General features: G+C 41.7%; 1 protein-coding gene across 5 annotated transcripts in view; it reads right to left on the reverse strand.

Moving 5' to 3' along the window:
* Positions 1-16,363, reverse strand: part of LOC137371369 (mitogen-activated protein kinase kinase kinase kinase 4) — a 386,728-nt gene that overhangs the window by 272,789 nt on the left and 97,576 nt on the right. The window lies entirely within an intron of this gene.

Genomic DNA, 16,363 nt, shown 5'->3' on the forward strand with positions numbered 1-16,363 from the left:
AGTATTTTAGGATAACCTGAGGGTGTGAAAAACACTATCGACATCTAAGTTCTTTCCTCATATTCTGTGTTTTCTCCAATTGTTGTAAGTGGCTACCTCACTTTTAGTTACCATTGTGCTCAGAATTGAAAAATAAGCACCACTCATCAATAAATAGCAACTACTGGACAGACTATTATTATTCAATGTTGGAAGGGAGGTGCTAAATAAAAATCTTGATTTAAGCAGGCCATTTTGGTAATGCTAAGTATTGTTTTCTAAATATTTGGTTAAAAAAAAAGAAAAAAATAAATTTGTCTGTTCTTCAACTTTTCAGTTAGGAAAGTAAATCACCAGAAATTGTTTCAATGTTTGTAATGTCCTTTGGTTTAAAAATCAGCCATCTACTACATAATCTTCCAGATACATTTGAGTCCTTTAGCACCAGAGGGTAGATACTGTCAGACAGCTCCAAAAATTCCTATTATTTGAGAAATTATGTTTATTGATTTGACACAAATTTTAGACTTAAAGTTGAACTGGATGCAACAAAGTTGCTCTTCTGAAGAATTCACTGGGTTAGTAGATAAGTAGATTAGACATTGTCTTACCTGGCTTTTTGAAAAGCTTTTGACAAGCTACCTCACAAGAGGTTATTCTATAAGATAGAATTTTATGGAAAGCTGCTACAGTGAATAAAGTAAGCTGCATGCCACAGGCAGAAAATCATCGGCTGCAGATCTATTTGGTGTCCGGGCCTTTGCTCTTTGCTATCTATATTTGTGATCTAGATAAATGGGTTGGGAGAATGAGCTGCAAGTTTGCAGATAATACAATGATTTGAGCAAGTTTTAGGACTGTGGAGGAGACTAAACAAGTGCAAACAAATTTTGATGCATTTGTGGACTGGTACCAGATTTGGCAAACATCCTACAGGGAACAGAACATCCTCCTGTGATGAAGAAAAAAGATCTGAGTAGCATCAAAAGAATCATGATTGTGCCACAAAGCTATAGTTAAAGCAAACAGGGTATGGGGCTGCAGTTACAGGACTGTCCATTATCAAATAAAACATATTCTCTCCTGGTACAAGGCCTTGGTTAGGCCTCATTCAGAATACTGTATCCAATTTCAGTCAACCACATGATGGGTGATATTGAAGTACAGATAGGACCCCATGCATGCTTACAAATAATTTCAATTAGATAAGTTAGGAAGGACCAGAAGGTGCGTATATAAATTATGCAAGGAAAGAAATCAATTAAGTGTTAAATGGATCGTCGTTTCCCAGAGAATACCTGACCTCTGAAGCAAGTTGCCAGCTTGTCCAGTGAGTGTTGAGTAACTGTGTACCTTCGAGAGCTCGTGAGCCAAATCATACAAATACCAAATATTATATAATTTATGGTCAATTTTGTCTACCTGGAGTAGTTTTGATCACCTAGAGGGATCAGAGAAGAATTTGCCAGATTTTCTTTTCCAAACTGACCTTGGTTTTTTTTTCCCCCAAGGTGACTTTTTTTTAAACCTTGGGAGTAAGGAGTCTCCATCCAAATGATACATAAGGCACAACTGTACAGTAGAACTGGGCTTTTCCTCACTAAAATTTTCATCTGCTCGCATGCAATTTTTCAATATCCTTATGTCTCCCTTTCACTGTACAGTTCAATATTGCACATTACAAATACTTTGCCATTAAATACTCTGATAAATAAAATACACATATTCAAGAGTGATTGCAAGCAGTAGCAAAAAGCATTTAAGGACAAGCACAGAAGGCCTGAAGTTTTACAAAAGAACGGCCTGTAAGCTGCAACTTAAACTATGCGCATTAATAGTATTTTTTTATTTTAAAAAACCTTGTGCAAAAGAATTCATTGAAGCCAAAAGGAAATATTTCTGAATTTTCTGAAAACCGTGTCATGACAACTTAAGAATCTGAAGGAGTTAAACATGTCCACTTTAGGTCTTTTCAACCCCAGGAAAACAAAAAAATTGTCCTGCAAAGCATACATCTGTCAATGCATCTCAATTAAGCTTTCCTCTGCTGTGTATCATTTATTTGCCAACATACTAATAAACTACTTTCCTACAATTATAACCTACACACTAGACTCAAGGAATACCAAGTCTGCTGCAAACACCGAATGGAACAAGTCAGCCATTGTCAAGCATGCTCAACTCAATAGCCACCACATCGAATGGTCCAATTCCAAACTCATCTTATCCATTAAGCACTGGCATGCAAGATGCATCAGGGAGGCTATGGCGATATAACACCAACACACTGTCCCGCTCATCAGTGATATCTGGCTACCCCTACTCAAGAAACACATCACCACCTGCTCTGCAGCCAACATACCCCAACAAAAACAATAGAATGTCTCGACTTAACACGAAGCACAATAGATGACCAATAAGCAGCATGTACCTACCTATCTCAGAACACAATTAGCTAACCAATAGCAACAAAAACATGTAATGACCTTTCAGCAGTAAGATCCCACCTACATTCTCCACCATATATAAACCACTGCTTTCACTCATTCCAGTTATTTCACCAGACGATGGGGAGAGTATGCTGCCCGAAACGTTGAGGCCGCCAATTCTTCTAAGAACTCCTTTTCCAAGGAAACAACTGCTCTTTCTAGAACAAATTCACATTGTGTAAAAACCATAAAATAGTCTTACTCAACAGTAACTATTTGCCTCTTGCAAAACTGCTCGCTAGCAATCAGTTGTTGTAGACCTTTGCGATAAACTATTAATTGGTATTATGGCATTTGATTATTTCTGAAGAGGCAATACTGGTTATGACCAAAATACTAATTTACAACCGTAGCAAATTTAGTTTTCCTGAACAAGTCAGCAGTAGCATAAGAAACCTTGTGCTAAAGCGTGATAGTGAAATTTACAACACATATTGAAGTAATTGAGAGGATACTTGTAGTTTCTGTAAGCAAACATAAATTAAGATACTTCAGTGCGCTTTAGATTTTCTGGTAGAACCCTACAGTCATAAGAACTCAATGACCTGCAGCAGCAAAAGCTGGTTGATGATAGCCATTTCATTCAAATAGCTAGAGTACCTTCACCATATAAACTGCAGTGGTTCAAGGCAGCAGCTCACCACTGTTTTCTGAAGGGCAATTAGGGATGGCCAATAAATGCTGGCTTTGCCAGCAATGTCCACATCCCCTGAAAGAATAAAAAAACTCATGTATGTTTATGGTAGCAGATATACATAGCTATCAACTGCAATATGAAAGTGCCAAAAAATGGCAGCATAAACACTTTAATAAAAGATCTAGCCAAGATCATGTATTATATTCATATAAACTAATCTTAAAATTTTAGACTGGAAACATTATGGAATTATTCAATATGATGATTTGACACATTAGAAACAGAACTCTGCATTTTTTGTTGTATAGTGTAATTTCCTTGATCAAAACATGGATTTAGAAGTGCTGCTTTCATGATATTTATACTGATTAATTTTGGACAAATGTCAATTTTTTTCCTCTTCTAAATTTACATTTACTGGCCAGTTTTAAGAAATGTTTTGTCCTTGAGAATATGGCTTCATTCCAAAAGAAGTGAATCTACCAGCCTGATAGACCATAATACCCAATGCAAGACTGGCAAGTTATCATAGCATCGTTTCAAAAGGAACAATCACATGAATATCTGTGCATTGGGCAATATTTATTTTTGAAATTTGAAGTCAAACAGATAGCCTGTGAAAGCAAACTGAACTGCATGTACTTATGGAAACCCTTAAAAGGAGCAAACCAGTATGTTTATTATAAGAAACATCTAGAGAATTTCAGTTCTTGAAACATTAAGCATTTGTATCAATTGTCAGTAAAAGAATCACAACAGTTCAACTCACATAATTGGAATCTTCAAAAAAAGATTTCCATCAAAATTAGTCATCAGTTACATCATTTTGAAAACATTCAGAATTGTCTCTGTACAAGCAGTTTTTAAAATTGCACTGAATTTGTAAATATATCTCAGAAAAATAAGCACATCAATGCAATCTTTTCAAAACTTATACCAGCCTGTACATTTTACTTGCATGAGGCAGTCATAAAAGATGCACTTCTAAATCCAGGTTTTGATCAAAAGCAGGGCTGTCCACCATACGGCCGTGGACCAGAAACCCGCCCACCAAAAGGTTACCATCCAGCCCACCAAGGATGACAAATTTCCACTGGAAAGCCGCCATTGGCTTCTTCCTGCCCGCCAAAACTTTGCAACTAGCAATGGCTGCAGCTCCTTTACTGACATAGCACAGACGCCTCAGACGCATGTCCTCCTTTACCAAGATGGCAGATGCTCTTCAGTACCTGATGTTATGGCTCCTTCAGTAAAATAGCATTGGCCAGGCTGTCTGCCGGCACTTGTCGCCCAAACTCAATTCCCAGTGCAACCTTTCCTGCCTTGAGCCTGAGCCCCAGGCGCAGCACCTGGCTCTGCCTGCGCATGGACCTGGTCTGGGCCTCAGGCTCTTCAAATCTGCCACCGGATGAGAACCCACCCAAGGAAGCCAGAGTGCTCAGGCCCAGGGAGGCGGAGCAACCAGGCCCCAGGAGAGGGAACAAAGAGACAGCAAGAAACACAGCAACAGAGAGAGAGAGAGAAAAAGAGAGAGAGAGAGAGAGAGAGAGAAAGAGAGAAAGAGAGAAAGAGAGAGAGAGAGAGAAAGAGAGAGAGAGAGAAAGAGAAAGAGAAAGAGAGAGAGAGAGAGAGAGAGAGAGAGAGAGAGAGAGAGAGAGAGCGTGCGAGCGGGAGGGGGACAGAGAGAGAGAGAGAGAGAGAGAGGGAGGGGGACAGAGAGCGAGCATAGGAAATAGGAGGGGTAGGCCATTCGGCCCATCGAGCCTGTACCATCATTCAAACAGATCCTGGCTGATCATCTACCTCAATGCCATTTTTTCCCCACTATCCCCATATCCCTTGCACCAATAGTATCCAGAAATCTATCAATATCTATCTTGAACATGCTCAATAATTGAACTTCCACATCCTTCTGGGGTAGAGAATTCCAAAGTTTCACCACCCTCTGAGTGAAGAAATTCTTTCTCATGTCAGTTTTAAATGGCCTGCCCCTTATTCTGAGACTGTTCCCTGGTTCTAAACTCAGCAGCCAGAGGAAACATCCGATCCACATCTACCCTGTCACGCCCTGTAAGAATTTTTTAAGTTTCAATGAGATCACTTCTCATGCTTCAAAACTCAAGAGAATACAGGCCCAGTTTCTGCAATCTCTCCTCAAAAGACAATCCTGCCATCCCAGGGAATAGTCTGGCGAACCTCCATTGCACTCCCTTTATGGCAAGTATATCCTTCCTTAGATAAGGAGGCCGAAACTGTACACAACACTCCAGGTGTGGTCTCACCAGGCTCTATACAATTGCGGCAAGATATCTCTACTCTTGTACTCAAATCCCCTTGCAATGAAGACCAACATACCATTTGACTTCCTATTCTTGCTGCATCTGGATACTAGCTTATACTGACTCATGAACAAGGACACCCAGGTCCCTTTGGACATCAACACTACCCAACCACTCACCATTTAAGAAATACTCTGCTCTTCTATTTTTTGTACCAAAGTGGATCACTTCACACTTTTTCACATTACGTTCCATCTGCCATGTTCTTGCCCATTCACTTAGCCTGCCCACGACCCCTTGCATCCTCCTCACAACTTACATTACCACCTAGTTTTGGGTCAGCAGCAAATTTGAATTATTACATTTGGTTCCCACATCCAAATCATTTATGTCGATTGCGAACAGCTGTGGCCCAGCACTGATCCTTGCGGTACCCCACTAGTCACAGCATGCCATCCTGAGAATGACCCGTTTATTCCTACTCTCTGCTTTCTGTCTGTTAACCAATTCTCAATCCATACCAGTACATTACACCCAATCCCATGTGCTCTAATTTTGTTTATTAACCTCCTGTGTGGGACCTTGTCAAGAGCATTCTGAAAATCCAAATACACCACATCCACTGCTTCTCCTTTATCTATTCTACAAGCAACATCCTCAGTGTTGACTCTGCCCAATCATATTATTATTTTCCAAGTGTCCAGTTATCCAAGATCACTCCTGAGAGATGGACATCTATCCGGAATACTCCGCATCACTACATCAAGTGTGCAGGCAGACATAGTCTACTGTTGCAAGCAAAAGCAATGCCAACTATCTCGCTAAATAGTGACGGGGTAATAAGTTAATAAATTAGTCTTCTCATTTAAACCTTGTTCACAAAAATGCAAAGTTTTTGTTGTTTTGATTAATAGTAAAATTAATGGCTAATACCTTTACCTTTCTGAAATTTGCTTACCAGCCCCCTATGTAGGACAAAAATTATAATATGGCCCCTCACGTGAAAAGGTTGGACACCTCTGATCCAGAGCATAGGTGATGTGAATCCAAACGCCCCTAGTATAAAATACTTCTCAAATTGTGCTTTAACAGTTAACTTTTGAACTCCCAAAAATAACTGTGGTAAAATGTCATTAAAAAGTAAATATGCAATTTCCTTAATATTTTGATAATGAATATTCAGATTAGAACTGATCAAGTTTAGTATTACTGCTTGAAAGGATTTCTTGGTACATTCCACTTCTATTGCATCTACACTTTTAATAATCACTTTCCAACACAGCAACTATTAAGTACAAAAGAACCCTTTGATGCCTCTTCAGACATGGGCGTTCACAACATTTTAGCAATCGCATTTTATAATTTCAGCAACAAGTTCACAATTTCAGAAGAGCCAAAAAACTGAGTTCTATGTACGGGGAAATGCTACCCTCCTCTCCCTTTCAAATTTGGAAATGTAGTGTAAGAGGATGCATCAACAGTCCAGTCTTACAGAAGAATTCACCAGCCCATAAGCATTTGGAAATCAACTTATATCCATAAAGACTCAAAGGTGAAAAAAAACCTCTCAAGACACTTCGAATGCACAAGGAAGAAATTGGATGCTAAACCAAGGATGCGAATAAGCTTAACAATTTATTTGAATAACATTACTACTAGCCTCTGCCACACAAACACATTCATCTACAAGTTGGATGTTTAGAATATAGAGAGGGACGGATAATTTCTCTGGGTCCTCTAAGAATCAGGCCACTGCAAAAGTTGTCTTCAAGAAACTTAGTTTCTTCTTTTGTGTCAAACACTTCTTTTCTACTCAAGAACTTTCAATTCTTCATAATTCAAGACTGTTCACATATCTGGGTAGGCGATGGCGTAGTGGTATTATCACTGGACTAGTAACCCAGAGTATTTCCCTGGGTACATGGGTTCGAATCCCACCACAGCAGAAGGCGGAATTTGAATTTAATTAATAAATCTGGATGATGGCCATGAAACCATTGTCAATTGTTGTAAAAACCCATCTGGTTCACTAATGTCCTTTAGGGAAGGAAGGAAATCTGCTGTCCTTACCTGGTCTGGCCTACATGTGACTCCAGACCCACAGCAATGTGGTTAACTCTTACATGCCCTCTGAAATGGCCTAGCAAGCCACTCAGTTGTACCTAACCGCTACGAAGTCAATAAAAAGGAATGAAACCGGACGGACCACCCGGCAACGACCTCGGCACCGGAAATGACAATGGTAAACCCAGCCCTGTCAACCCTGCAAAGTCCTCCTTACTAACATCTGGGGGCTTGTGCCAAAGTTGGGAGAGCTGTCCCACAGACTAGTCAAGCAACAGCCTAACATAGTCATACTCACGGAATCATACCTTACAGACAATGTCCCAGACACTGCCATCACCATCCCCTGGTATGTCCTGTCCCACCGGCAGGACAGACCCAGTACAAGTGGTGGGACAGTGGTATACAGTAGGGAGGGAGTTGCCCTGGGAGTCCTCAACATCGACTCCGGACCCCATGAAGTCTCATGGCATCAGGTCAAACATGGGCAAGGTAACCTCCTACTGATTACCACCTACTGCCCTCCCTCAGCTGATGAGTCAGTACTTCATGTTGAACACCACTTGGAGGAAGCACTGAGGGTGGCAAGGGCACAAAATGTACTCTGGGTGGGGGACTTCAATGTCCATCACCAAGTGTGGCTCGGTAGCACCACTACTGACCGAACTGGCCGAGTCCTAAAAGACATATCTGCAAGACTGGGTCTGTGGCAGCTGGTGGGGAAACCAACACGAGGGAAAAACATACTTGACCTCGTCCTCACCAACCTGCCTGCCGCAGATGGTTCTGTCCATGACTGTATTGGTTGGAGTGACCACCGCACAGTCCTTGTGGAGACGAAGTCCTGCCTTCACATTGAGGATACCGTCCATCGTGTTGTGTGGCACCATCACCGTGCTAAATGGGATAGATTTCGAACAGATCCAGCAATGCAAAACTGGACATCTATGAGGCGCTGTGAGCCATCAGCAGCAGCAGAATTGTACTCAACTACAATCTGTAACCTCAAAGCCCGGCATATCCCTCACTCTACCATGACCATCAAGCCAGGAGACCAACCCTGGTTCAATGAAGAGTGCAGGAGGGCATGCCAGGAGCAGCACCAGGCATACCTGAAAATGAGGTGTCAACCTGGTGAAGCTACAACACAGGACTATCTGCGTGCCAAACTGCGTAAGCAGCATGCGATAGACAGAGCTAAGCAATCCCATAACCAACGGATCAGATCGAAGCTCTGCAGTCCTGCCACATCCAGCTGTGAATGGTGGTGGACAATTAAACAACTAACTGGAGGAGGTGGCTCCACAAATATCCCCATCCTCAATGATAGGGGAGCCCAGCACATCAGTGAAAAAGATAATGCTGAAGCATTTGCAACAATCTTCAACCAGAAGTGACGAGTTGATGATCCATCTCGGCCTCCTCCTGAAGTCTCCAGCATCACAGATGCCAGACTTCAGCCAATTCGAATCACTCCGCGTTATATCAAGAAACGACTGAAGGCACTGGATACTGCAAAAGCTATGGGCCCTGACAATATTCCAGCAATAGTACTGAAGACCTGCGCTCCAGAACTTGCCACGCCCCTAGCCAAGCTGTTCCAGTACAGCTACAACACTGGCATCTACCCTGCAATGTGGAAAATTGCCCAGGTATGTCCTGTACACAAAAAGCAGGACAAGTCCAACCCGGCCAATTACCGCCCCATCAGCCTGCTTCAATCATCAGTAAAGTGATGGAAGGTGTCGTCAACAGTGCCATCAAGCGGCACTTGCTTAGCAATAACCTGCTCAGTGACGCTCAGTTTGGGTTCTGCCAGGGCCACTCAGCTCCTGACCTCATTACAGCCTTGGTTCAAACATGGACAAAAGAGCTGAACTCAAGAGGTGAGGTGAAAGTGACTGCCCTTGATATCAAGACAGCATTTGACAAAGTATGGCATCAAGGACCCCAAGCAAAACTGAGGTCAATAGGAATCAGGGGGAAAACCATCCGCTGGCTGGAGTCATACCTAGCGCAAAGGAAGATGGTTGTGGTTGTTGGAGGTCAATCATCTGAGCTCCAGGACATCACTGCAGGAGTTCCTCAGGGTAGTGTCCTCGGCCCAACCATCTTCAGCTGCTTCATCAATGACCTTCCTTCAATAATGTCAGAAGTGGGGATGTTCGCTGATGATTGCACAATGTTCAGCACCATTCGTGATTCCTCAGATAAAGAAGCAGTCCGTGTAGAAATGCAGCAAGACCTGGACAATATTCAGGCTTGGGCTGATAAGTGGCAAGTAACATTCATGCCACACAAGTGCCAGGCAATGACCATCTCCAACAAGAGAGAATCTAACCATCTCCCCTTGACATTCAACGGCATTACCATCACTGAATCCCCCACTATCAACATCCTAGGGGCTACCATTGACCAGAAACTGAACTGGAGTAGCCATATAAATACCGTGGCTACAAGAGCAGGTCAGAGGCTAGGAATCCTGAGGCGAGTAGCTCACCTCCTGACTCCCCAAAGCCTGTCCACCATCTACATGGCATAAGTCAGGAGTGTGATGGAATACTCTCCACTTGCCTGGATGGGTGCAGCTCCAACAACACTCAGAAGCTCGACACCATCCAGAACAAAGCAGCCCGCTTGATTGGCACCCCATATACAAACATTCACTCCCTCCACTACCGACGCACAGTGGCAGCAGTATGTACCATCTACAAGATGCACTGCAGCATTGCACCAAGGCTCCTCAGACAGCACCTTCCAAACCCGCGACCTCTACCAACTAGAAGGACAAGGGCAGCAAATACATGGGAACACCACCACCTGCAAGTTCCCCTCCAAGTCACACACCATCCTGACTTGGAACTGTATCGCCGTTCCTTCACTGTTGCTGGGTCAAAATCCTGGAACTCCCTTCCGAACAGCACTGTGGGTGTACCTACCCCAAATGGACTGCAGCGGTTCAAGGCGGCAGCTCACCACCACCTTCTCAAGGGCAATTAGGGATGGGCAATAAATGCTGGCCAGGCCAGTGATGCCCACATCCCATGAATGAATTTTTAAAAAATTCTCTGAGGCTCTGGAGATGATCTGAAACAGGATTGCCTGACACAGCTGTTCTCTCACTTAAAGCAACAATATGGATTTCAAACTGCAAATGACAAGGAAGGTGCAGCAGAGGAACTGGAGGATTGAGGGTTGAAGTGTTACTCTGAACTCTCTCCTTTCTTCTAAACTTCAAGTACACTGAGCAACAGGCTTTTCCTCCTCCCCCTCAGTTCTCATTAAAACCAGAGATCCCGCTACTCAGTCATCCTTTCCCCAAGATCTGAACACTAACTGCTCATCCCACTCCGTTTTTCCCTTCCTTTTACAATCATTAGCCTTCTAAAACCTAAGCTTGGCATCACCAGAACACTATTTCTCTATTTTAACCCATCTTCTCTTATTTATTTTCAATCTTGGTGGTATCTTGCTCTTTCGAGTTTCTCTTCCATGTACCTCATTCTCGCCATGCTATTCACTTCCTAACCACTTCTTCTCACAATCAACTCATCTCCTTGCGCCTATGCTAGCTAGCTGAAGTAAATAGTTCCTTTTCCTTAGGCATTAGCCCTTGTTCTATTAAAAACACATCAACTTCCTGCTCAAAAAAATCATTGACCCATTCATACACTCCAACTGCAGCACATTTCTAACTTCCCTTTCCTCTCTAAATTTCTGAATAAATCGCCACCTCCCTGTATCCATTTCTCTCAAATTGCCATTTGAATCCATCCAGTCTAGTTTCCAGCTTGCTCAAAGCACGAAGACAGACCAAGCCCAAATCATAAACAATATCTTCTCCAGTGACAGTGTTGTCTTGTCCTGTGACAGGACCTCTTTGTCCTCTTAAATCATTGCAGATTTTGATATGGTGAACTATGCTATCCTTCCCCTGTTGTCTCTCTTCCACCATCTAGCTCCACAGTACTGGCAAACAGTTATCAGCCTGAAACGCCAACTATTTCCCTGCACAGATGCTGCCTGACCTGCTGAGTATTTCCAGCACATCCTGCTTTTATTTTAGATTTCCATTATTTGCAGTATTTTGCTTTTATCAACAGTACTGGATTTACTTAGTTCAACCCCTACTTATCAGAACACATGCAACATTTCCTCTTTCTGCCCCACACGATCAAATCAAGTCCCTAATTTGCTCTCTTTGGCCTCGCTTTTGCATCCACATGCTGCAGTATGAAATATTAGATGCGACAAGCATCATGAGAGGGAAAGTACTCGAGGGTCTGACATCCTTGAAAGTGGATAAATCACCAGGGCCGAATGGATTGTATCCCAGACTGTTAAAGGAAGTCAGGGAAGAAATAGCGGATGTTTGGAGGATCATTTTCAAATCCTCACGAGATACAGGCAAGGTATCAGAGGACTGGAGATCTGCCAACGTTGTACCATTGTTTAAAAAGGGTGCAAGGAGTAGGCCAAATAATTACAGGCCAGTCAGTCTGATCTCAGTGGTTGGTAAATTATTAGTTTTCCTATCTCAATTGATTCGGTCATTTAGAAAGGCATGGATTAATCAGGGATAGTCGGTATGGATGCATTAAGGGAAGGTCATGTCTTCCTAACAATTGAATTTTTTGAGGAAGTAACAAGGAGGATTGATGAGGGTAGTACAGTGGATGTTGTCTACATGGTTTTAGTAAGGCATTTGACAAGGTCCCACATGGCAGACTGGTCAGAAAAATAAAAGCCCATGGGATACAGGGGAATGTGGTGAGTTGGTTCCAAATTTGGTTCAGTGAAAGGAAAAAAAGGGTAATGATCGACGGATGTTTTTGCGAACGGGAAGTGGTTTTCAGTGGCGTTCCACAGGGCTGAGTGTTGGATCCCTTGCTGTTTGTGGTATATATTAATGATTTGGACTTAAATGTGGGAGGCATGATTGGGAAATTTGCAGATGACACAAATATTGGCCATGTAGACGATAGTGAAGAGGATAGCTGTAGACTCCAGATTGATATCAATGGCTTGGCTGAGTGGGCAGAAAAGTGGCAAATGGAATTCAATCCAGAGAGGTGTGAGGTAATGCATTTGGGGAGAGCAAACAAAACAAGGGAACACACAATAAATGGGAGGATATTGAGAGGGGTAGAGGAAGTGAGAGACCTTGGAGTGCACGTCCACAGGTCCCTGAAGGTGGCAGGACAGATAGATAAAGTGAAGGCGGCATATGGAATGCTTTCCTTTATTAGCCGAGGTATAGAATTCAAAAGCAGGGATATAATGCTGGAACTGTATAAAACCCTGGTTAGACCACAGCTGGAGTACTGTGTATAGCTCTGGCCACCACATTACAGGAAGGACATAATTACTCAGAAGAGAGTACAGAGGAGATTTACAAGAATGTTGCCATAGCTTGAAAATTGCAGCTTTGAGGATTTAATAGGCTAGGATTGTTTTAATTAGAACAGAGGAGGCTGAGAGGTGACTTAATTGATGTATATAAAATTATGAGAGGCCGAGATAGAGTAGACAGGAAGAACCCATTTCCCCTAGCAGAGAGGTCAATTACTGGGGGCACAGAATTAAGGTGATAGGTAGAAGGATTAGAGGGATATGAGGAAAAACTTTTTCACCCAGAGGGTAGTGGGTGTCTGGAATTCACTGCCCAGATCAGTGGTGGAAGCAGGAACCCTCAACCTATTTAAAAAGATAATGGACCTGCACCTGAAGTGCTGTAAACCTGCAAGGCTACAGACCAGGTGGAATTAGAATGGCCGGCTAGTTTTTTCAGCCGGCGCAGACACAATGGGCTGAATGGCCTCTTTCTGTGCCATAACTTTTCTATGATTCTCTGGTCCTCAAAACCCAACTCTTGATTTTGGTAACCCCTCCTCTGGCTCAGTATCTATTATTTTGACTGTACCTCTTTTCAGTCGCCTCCTCGAATTCAGAAGTAAAAAAATAAATTAAGAAAAGCAGAGGTTATTTTTGTATCTGTACAAAAGATTAATGCTTCACTGTGGCATAAATCCATATCACGCAGCACAATAATAATCTGTGGCACTGGAATCTCCCGAGTGAACATTAGAAATAATCAAGGTTCTGTATTGTCTTACTTGGTGCCAGAGAATTTTTCTGCAATTTCAAAGCCTCTGCAAATGCTACTGCTATAAAAGGTGATGAGTATTCCAAGGTTTTTAATCAGTTCTATTTCCTTACCCTGCATTGTCAAGATAATGTTAAAAAGCAAGGTTGATCCCTATCCAGGATTTACAAAATTAAATCTCACAATCTAGATCCATAACAAATATTCAAGATTACAAATCATAGCCCTTGGAAATCTACTAAATACGAAAGGACAGCATCAGATAACCAAAGGAAAACCATACTTTTATGGCAGAAAGCTTTTCCAATTTTGCAGTTAGTCTCAATTTGGACTGGCATGCACTACTCCTGAAGTTGGTAAAACATCCATTCAAGCCAGCAACGTACACGATGTATTGCTCATCATTACAGATGGGACTACTAGACCTCAAAACTACTAACTTATGGGGAGAGGAGAAGAAATGGAGTAGGAATACTCACTGTTTTAAGTTTCAAATGGAGGCTAACAGTCAGAACCTCGTTCCAGGAGGGTTTCGTGCCTGCGACGATAGACTTGATAGCACAAGAATTTTGCCACCAAAGTCAACCCTCTGCTATAAAGGAGCACCACCTCAGAGATGCATATATTACAACAGACAATGTGGGATTTAAGTAAATGAATGAAAACTGGGAGTTGAAAGCTATTTAGCAAAAATAGTTGAACCTTTCAAGTTATTAATAAATTCAAGTTATTATTTCAAAACCAACAAATACAAATTTCCACGCAGTAAACTTAGGAAAAACAGCAGCAGCACAAATCAGTACCAAGGGAATGTTGCACAGTTAGAGGTGTCATCTTCCAGATAAGTTAACCGAGGCCCCATATGCTTTATCAGGTGGACATGGAGGATCCCACGGCATGATTCAAAGAGCGAGGAAGTTCTTTCAGTGATCTGGTCAATATTTTATCCTCAACCAACATAATTAAAAACTGGTTATCTGCTTGCTTATCTAATTGCTGTTTGTCAGACCTTGCTGTGTGCAAATTACCTGTTCCACTTCCCGACTTTACAGTGAGTACAATTCAAAAATATTTCATTGCCTATGAAGTGCATTGGGAGGTCCTGAGGACATGAAAGGCACTACATATATACAAGTTCTTGCTTTCTTCCCTCAAGTGGGAGCTAAAATTATCAGAATTCACAAATCTTAATGGTGTAACTTACATTGCTCAAACACCCCATGTGATAATCTACTATCTTTAAGCATATTGCTTGTAACTGCCATGATACTGTTCAGCCAACTTTTAAAGGCAGTACTTGTTTGTCAACACACAGTACATTTCAGGTAACAGTTCAGTTTATCCTGCCATGGCACATGGAGCTAAATTAGTCTCCATGATCTTACAAAGGCATACATTAGCATTATATAATACTTATAAAAAATTATTTTCTGTTTTCATTGAACAGAATAAGTATTTTTCCTAAGTTTTATTTATTTATTTAGGAAATACAGCACTGAAACAGGCCCTTCGGCCCACCGAGTCTGTGCCGACCATCAACCACCCATTTATACTAATCCTACATTAATCCCATATTCCTACCACATCCCCAACTTCCCTCAATTCCCCTACCACCTACCTACACTAGGGGCAATTTATAATGGCCAATTTACCTATCAGCCTGCAAGTCTTTGGCTGTGGGAGGAAACCGGAGCACCCAGCGAAAACCCACGCAGTCACAGGGAGAACTTGCAAACTCTGCACAGGCAGTACCCAGAATTGAACCCGGGTCGCTGGAGCGGTGAGGCTGCGGTGCTAACCACTGCGTACAAAGTCATGGCTGACTGATTAGTTGGTTAATTAACCCCTTGCAAACTCTTCTTTAGATTTCTGGTTTTTTATTCAATATTTCAATATCCTGCTTTTGTAAGCAACTATTTGTGAATAAATTTCTAATAGCTTAACATGTTGCTGAAAGGCTCAGGTGTAGCTGGTATCAGTCTTGTAAAGTGACAGGTTAATGAAGTGGATTCCTAAATACTGTAATAATATTTTCTTCACACTAAAAAGGATTATTTGTTTTGCATTGTACTACTTATATACTAAGTGCACAATTTTCAGATATTTGAGAGTATTCATCTGCAGAAGTTGGCTCTAAGGGGGGATAATAAACATTTGTTACCTTCTGCAGAAGATATGTTTTGCAGATGCCTGCAAAAATCAATGCGATAAACCAAAAGGTAGAGAAAGGAACAGAAATCAATTGATGATCAGTACTTTCAGTTTTGGGCTCTCCAAATTTCAAACCTCTCTCTCCAGGTCCACCATTTCTCTTCCTGCTGGTAAAATTCAGTGACACATAAAGGCAATCTTTAATATTCAAATCTCATGTTGATTAGCATAGTTGATATTTTCAATCAATATAATAAGCAGTGTACTTACTTAACAAAATACAACCAACAGAAACTAATGTACTGCAACATTGTGGGCAGGTTATGGGGGATGAATTCGCTAAAGTGGGAACCCGATCTGCAGCAGTAAAATAAAGCAAGAATAAAACTACATTTCAGAATCAATTCAGCACAGAACATAATTATTGGTAATCAGCATCAATCCCAGTAGGATTCTAATTTGAGTTTTTATAGTATGTTTGTTCTGATAAACCAGTAGAATTTGAAACTTAAAATCCTAGCAACACCAATCTCGAACGCTATAATCAGATAGCTGTTTAAACTGATTTCTATTCAAAGGCTTTAAAAAATGATCGAAACCCTGCAAAATGATGCAAGATGAGCTCATTGTTGACTCCAGATGGAGTTTTAGCGTCCAA

The sequence above is a fragment of the Heterodontus francisci genome, chromosome 6 (genome assembly GCF_036365525.1).
Source record: "Heterodontus francisci isolate sHetFra1 chromosome 6, sHetFra1.hap1, whole genome shotgun sequence".
Taxonomy (NCBI): domain Eukaryota; kingdom Metazoa; phylum Chordata; class Chondrichthyes; order Heterodontiformes; family Heterodontidae; genus Heterodontus; species Heterodontus francisci.